Here is a 7690-nt window from a genome sequence, read left to right as displayed (position 1 = left end):
TTTTTTTTAATAGCTTTTGAAATTATTTGCCTGAAGTCATTCTCCAAATTAGTGACTAAGCAGGACTTAAAAAGTCCTAGTTAGAAATTACTCTATCATGTCCCTTGTGCTTCTGCTTTGCTGCTGGTAGGAACGGCCTCCTCTGTCCCTGCAGTACATGCAAGATGAATCCCTATAGCACTATCCCATCATCTTGTGTCAGCAGAGCTTTCAAAAGCAATATTTTTGGTTTCTTTAGATGCTTTATAGGCCTCTGAGAAACCTCCTAATATAAAAAATACACAACAATCATCTGGATATAACCCAAAATTAGTTTTTAAGTAAAAACTTGTATAAAATCCTGAGAATTTATTTTTCTCTCTTCACCTAGATATACATATACACACACATATGTCAGCAGTTTGTGTAAGCAGTGAACCATTAAGCTACAGCAGACCCTTGCCAGTTTCTCACAGCCACCAACCCCTTTTACATATTCATTTCTGAAACAACCCTGTGATCAAAATCTAACCTTTCTTTTTTATGGTGCTACACTCAATGACATGAGCCAGAATGCTAAACAACTAGCAGCATAACTGACAACCTAGTGCCTGACACTGAAAAAGATGTTCCACTTTCAGCAGAGCTCACAGGGATATCCAGCATCCTGCCACGAGGCTGTGGGACTTGGAAGAACCAAGCAGAAAAAGGCGTTGAGATGACATTTGCAACTGCAGCTGACTGAGCGAATTCTGACTATGTCCCAGTTTCAGAATCTGGTGAGAATACTGTTATTCTTCTTGCCATTTGATCACTCAAATCTTGCTTTAAAGGATCAATTATCAGTTAAAATGAGAAAGGGATTTTTCTGTCTGTGTCTGGCCAGAAGAGCAACCTTTTCTTTCTTTCTTGTGAAAACTTTGCTGGTATTCTGAGGTGACTCTAGATGAATATCATCTGGTCTAAGTAAGTATCACCTTCAGACAACATAAACTACAACCATCTTGCTTTTGAGGAATGCATCACATCATTGGAAACACAGAGTGCTTATATCCTGAGATAAGTAATACTGCAGCATTCTTGGCCTTGAAACTAAGAAGTTTCTTTGAATATAAGGGAAGGCTGTAATGATGTTGCTTTTTCCAGTAATTTTTTCCCAAGACTCATGTGAATCAATCACATTTCCTTTTCTTCAGCATTATCCAGCATTTAGACATAAGATATCGATACTTTCTTCAACAAACTACTTTCCTCAGTTGCTTTTCTTTGACAAACTCATTAAAGGAAATATAAATAGGATGAATCATTGCAGTAGTATACTTGCAATGGAGAACCACTTTTACCACTTTTTTTATGTGTCATATAGACCAGGGCATATAGAAATATGAAGAAAGATCAAAGAAAACATAAGATGACAGGTAAGGTCTGCCTGCCAGGTTCCAAATCTGGCTCTACAGTATTAGCAATCAATATCAGCCTAAATGGGTGTGAAGTGCAGCCTGTTGACCATGATGACTCAATATTTCAGCTCAGGTCACTTCAACACCACAGTGAAATTATGTATATACAAGAATTATTTTAATGTGCAGACTTTCAAAATCACTAACAAAAGAATGAGAAAGAAACAAGAATCAGGACACCAAATATATACCTCAGACCAACATAATTTCTGGTTTGTATTTCTGAGCAGGTCCCATTCCTGACCACACACATAGTTCTTACATTATAAATAATTTTTTAAAATAAATTAACAAATTATGAAACACGGGATTCAGTTCTAGCCTTCTCCCTGGGCTTAACTGCTTTTAATGGTTCTATACTTCACGACTGTTTACCCCAAAACATTATCAGACAGATCATCTCTCTCTGGCAAGATACTGTGGCATCAACACTTAGGTAAGTTACAAGTTCTCAAACCTGTCAATACCTGTCACCAAGACTAAAACCTGGCAACAGCGTGGCTGCTTCAAACATCAGTTGTCATTTTCTTACAAAGTTTTACTCTATCCATTAATAGAAGTATCGATTGGGAGAGGAGTGGCTGGAGAGTTGCCCTGCAGAAAGGGATCTGGGGGTGCTGGTCGACAGCAGGCTCAATACAAGTCAGCAGTGTGCCCTGGCAGCCAAGAGGGCAAACGCCATCTGGGGGTGCATCAAACACGGTATCACCAGACAGTCAAAAGAGGGGATTATCCTGCTGTATTCAGTGTTGGGGTGGCCTCACTGCACAGGTTCGGACTTGACATTAGGAAGCATTTCTTCACCGAGTGGAACAGGTTTCCTAGAGAGGTGGTCGATGCCCCAAGCTTGCCAGTGTTTAAGAGGCATTTGGACAATGTCCTTAATAGCATGCTTTAACTTTTGGTCAGCCCTGAAGCGGTCAGGCAGTTGGACTAGATGATCGTTGTAGATCCCTTCCAACTGAAATAGTCCTGTCCTATTCTATTCTACTCTATTCTATTCTATTCTATGCTATGCTATTCTAGTCTATTCTAATTCTATCTTTAAACAGTTGCATATCATGATTTTTCACAAAAGAAATGTTTGTTTCATGTTCAGAATGAAATGATGCTTCCATTTGTTTTACTTTCTTTTTTCATTCTCCTTTGATACAGAGCTGGCAAATACATCAATGCAAATTCATGAAACATGACATTTTGTGCAGTCATCTTGAAATTATGCAAGCATGGATCAGACTAGGCATATGACCAAGATAGAGAAACACTATGGCTAAAGAAGACCCTTAAATATAATTCGCTAAAACAATACTGGTAAATCTTTTAAAATATTTTTTATGTTTTCTAAGTTCAGGCTCCTTGTTGGATATAGTAATATAAATTTTCTATTAGATTCTGATGTATTTATTTTAAAAAGCAAATAAAAGGTCATAGGTTTCTGAAAGAAAAAAAAAGGAAAATAATAATGCATTCTTTATTCAGCTGTTATACATGAAAAGTCATTCATGATGAGATGATTAACTCTATTAGCAGTAAAGAAATCATAGCAGTGGAGATTACTAGGAAATTTGGAACTATTTAAACTTAGGCTCAATAACTGAAAGAAAACGTGTCCACTACCACTCCAGAATCCTGTTAAATTATGAGAATGGGTGTGATGTTTCTATACTCTTTATCCATACTGGTGAAGCAATTAATGCTGTTGCACTTTTATATAATTTTAAGAAATTACAGATAATCATAAATGGAGACTAATAAGGAACATATTTTCCATTCTAGCTACATTGATATTCACCAGCACAGAAGGAATATCACGCTGCTTAATTAATCTGAAAAACCCTGCACAAAATGTAAGATTTCTCTGAAAAATCACTATGTTAAAGAAGAGCAACTGGGTGTTAAACCTACATACATTCATATCTGGTAGAAGATAATATGAATAGATTGAAGTCAGAGAGCAATGCAGAAGAACCAGTAATAACAGAGATGATATATCCCTTTTATGTAGCCTGCATTACATTAAAAAAGGCTCAGGTCTCAATGAACATATTTGAATTATGAATTTTTATGCAGCAGTGGCTACATATTTTCTTATGTGTATCTTCAGCAGTATTTTCTTATGATACACTGTGTATTAATTCTCAAGAACTCGCAGACCACCTACAGTATCTATGCGACTGTATTGGGTTTGCATGGCAAGTTTTGGTAGCAGGGGTCTACAGGGGTGGCTTCTGTGAGAAGATGCCAAAAGCTTCCCCTGTGTCCGACAGAGCCAATGCCAGCCGGCTCCAAGACAGACCCGCCGCTCGCCAAGGCTGAGCCCATCAGTGACAGTGGTAGTGCCTCTGGGAGAACAGGTTTAAGAAGGGGAAGAAAAACACACAACAGAAACTGCAGCTGGAGAGAGGAATGACAACATGTGAGAGCACCAGCCCTGCACCAGGTCAGTGCAGAAGGAGGGGAGGAGGTGCTCCAGGCGCTGGAGCAGAGATTCCCCTGCAGTCCGTGGGGAAGACCATGGTGAGGCAGGCTGTCCCCCTGCAGCCCAGGGAGGTCCACGGGGGAGCAGATATCCACCTGCAGCCCGGGGAGGACTCCATGCCAGAGCAGGGGGATGCCCCTGAATATGACCGTGACTCCGTGAGAAAGCCTGTGCTGGAGCAGTCTGTGCCTGAAGGACTGCAGCCCATGGGAGGGACCCACGCTGGAGCAGTTCATGAAGAACTGCAGCCCATGGGAAGGACTCACGCTGGAGAAGTTTGTGGAGGACTGTCTCCTGTGGAAGGGACCCCACGCTGGAGCAGGGGAAGAGTGAGGAGTCCTGCCCCTGAGGAGGAAGGAACAGCAGAGACGACGTGTGATGAACTGACCCCAACCCCCATTCCCTGTCCCCCTGTGCCACTGAGGGGGAGGAGGGAGAGAATCTGAGAGTGAAGCTGTGCCTGGGAAGAAGAGAGGGGTGGGTGGAAGGTGTTTTTAAGATTTGGTTTTATTTCTCATTATCCTGCTCTGATTTGATTGGTAATAAATTGAACTAATTTCCCCGAGTCAAGTCTGTTTTGCCTGTGACAGTAATTGCTGAGTGATCTCCCTGTCCTTATCTTGACCCATAAGCATTTTGTTATATTTTCTCTCCCCTGTCCAGCTGAGGAGGGGAGTGACAGAGTGGCTTTGGTGGGCACCTGGCATCCAGCCAGGGTCAACCCGCCATAGCGACTTTTAAATAAAGTATTACAAGCCATATGAACAAGATGACTGTACAGAATTATAGCTCATTTGAACGACAGCATCTCCAATGCACTGACTTTTGCTAGCATTGTAGTTGTGGCCATGCACAATATGATTACTGTGTAATCATGGGCAATAGACATTTTGGATGTTTTCTGAGGAAGCTGCATTATCCTCACATAATAACATTGATTTAAAATTCTTCTCCCAGTGTTGGTAACAGTGGCATCTGCAGGGAGCAGTTTAGTTTTGAATGCTTGATACTCTCATCACAGCAGAGATCAACAGTGAGTCAAGCATGTCTGTCAGGTTTGTCTTACAACTTCAAGAGAGGCTGAATCTGTTGAATTTTTTGGAACACAGTGATTTAGTAAGTTTTCTGTTGTCAAAGTAAAGACAAGGTCATTCTAATTACTAGTCCATTTCTTTTCTGAATCTGAAGTACACTTCAAGAAACTGTAAAATTCATGGTTCATATATTAGCATTAGTTTTTAGTTGTTAAAAAGAAACAAAAAAGTCAATTCAATAGCCCATAAATTACAATGCATTTGCAGATAATAATTCAAGTGTCACTAGCTGGCAGTACTCGCAGTGACCATAAACTAGGGATCAGGTCTTGTGAGTACCCATTGTTCTTCATGTGAAAAACCCTTGTTTAACTCTGAATGCAATATTGCTTAGTTAAGAAACACATAAAGTGAGAAATACAGTAGTGAATTCACTCAGGTAAATTTGCATGGTATTACACAAACTTAAAATCAGGTATGTTTCTTGCTTCCCAGATTCTACAGTTTTGGGCCTACTTCACTGAAACCTTTTCCTAAAATTCAAGTTAGAACTTCTCACGTGGCTATGCTGGAAGGATTTGGTGCAAAAGACAGAGACTTTTTTACACCTTTTTATTGGACCTGCAAGCATAACAGTCAAACAAAGGACAAGATACAGTGAACTGCAGATTTAAAGAACATTCAAATGCTACGAAAGATCTGGTACTATATGAAAGAGAATAAACAAAAGATTATTTAAGGCGTGGACATCAAACAAATGAAGTAAGAAGAAATTTTAGAAAGGCTTTTTTTTTCCTGAGGAGCAAATTCCTGTTAAGTTCATCTCATAATTTATATTTCTGTCCATCTTAGTCCATAAATACGGTGAAATTGTCCTCACCTTGTATATCTTCCTTTAGATAACTTTAGACATTACATTAATATATACACATCTACATGTGAGCTGGTCATTTTATGCTCCCCTTACTGATAATTGAGAAGCACTGGTACTCTTATAGTATGATTCATCTATTTTTAGGGTGAGACAGACAGAACCTGTGTGCTTCTACTGATTGTTAAGCAAATGCAGAAGATGAGCACAGACATAGATTTCTGTGTAGCAGGAATGTAAAATTTTTAAGACAAAGTCCTCTCTATGAATAATTTTTTAATCACTTTTATACATCATATGTATTCCAAAAAATATTAGTACACACTGAAGAAAATCAGAATTTTTTTCTTGAGATACTTAGCAAGTCTATGTTAAGTCATCCGTATTTGATAAAATTAATTCCATGCAATGTCTGGCACTTCTGATCCACTAAAAATCTAGCAGATAATATCTTTATTGTAAAACATCACTGTAGACATTCAGCATTAATACAACTGAGGACATAGGGCACTTTTAATTAAAAAACTTGCTTCGAAAACGATTTAAAATTTGGAACAGTAGTATGTACATCTGTTTTTGCATTTAAGATCTTTGAAAGCTAGGTCATAGTAAGGCTGTGGTATATTCCTAATCCTAATGTCTGCTGGGAAGTCAATGTCAAGAAAAACTAAAGAGCTACAAAAATGTAAAGCTTCAACATTTTCCAAGATGAGGAAACAAATGTACCCAGTAAATGTGATTATTTTTCTTTTCCATTAGTAGAAGACCTCAGGCTTTGTGTTGACCTGACAGTGCAGGGTCTCAGAATTTGTCTGGGCTTGTCTCAGCCTGACCTGTTTTTAGCTTGCTTTAACAGCTCTCTAGTGGTCGAGTGACTATGGCATGGTATGTTTTATCTTAAGCTTGGTCAATACCACATACGGTAGTGGTCTGACAAACTGAGGCAGTCAGTTTGTACAAAATGATAGACATTTCTGTCAACTGAGGCTGGGAAGGCTGTAAGGCAACTCTCAGACTTGAGTGGGGAGCCAGTGAGAAGGAAGCAGGATTGTGTTAAGAAAACATATAAAAATAAACACAATCAGGTTACAAGATGCGAGGAGGAAAGCAAGAACCTGGTGCTCCTCCTGGCAAAAAGAATAATCCCCCAAAGGGAAGACCTCATGATGCTGACAACTTGTAAGCCCCTCCTGCATTCTTCTTGAGAGGGACAGATAGGTCCCTTAGGATCCAGAGGAACATTTGAAAGGTGACTGTAACACAAAACAAAAGGGTAGATACTAGGAAGGTTTCAGCTGTATTACAGAAGAGAGACTTTTCTCTAGCAGGTAACTTGGACTGTTAGACTGTTAAAACATTAATTGGGCTGAAAGTCAATTCTTGGTCCTATATATGGTGAATTTTCTTTTGCCCATAAACAAAAATTTGAGTGCAACATAGACAAAGCTACAGAGCCTGTGATCTTAGGAGACCCATGTGTAACATGACCTTGAAAAGCCAAGTTATTCCTTGCAAAGCCTAGCTTTGTAGAATTCATCCAGAATGTCTATTAAAAAAAAAGAAAAGATAACCTTCATTATTAAGTATCCCTGTGCTGCTGTTTATCTGTTAGAAAACACGCAAATTTTACTAGTTGTTGTCTACAAATGGAAGTATACACATGCTCTGGTTTTGGCTGGAATAGAGTTAATTTTCTTCTTAGTAACTGGTACAGTGCTGTCTTTTGGATTTAGTGTGAGAATAATGTTGATAACACACTGATGTTTCAGTTGTTGCTAAGTAGCGCTATTCTAAGTTAAGGACTTTTCAGTTTTCCATTCTCTGCCAGCAAGCAGGTGTACAAGAAGCTGGGAGCTGAGGGAGCATG

This window comes from Haliaeetus albicilla, chromosome 17 (assembly GCF_947461875.1).
Source record: "Haliaeetus albicilla chromosome 17, bHalAlb1.1, whole genome shotgun sequence".
Taxonomy (NCBI): domain Eukaryota; kingdom Metazoa; phylum Chordata; class Aves; order Accipitriformes; family Accipitridae; genus Haliaeetus; species Haliaeetus albicilla.
This window is presented reverse-complemented; position numbering follows the sequence as displayed.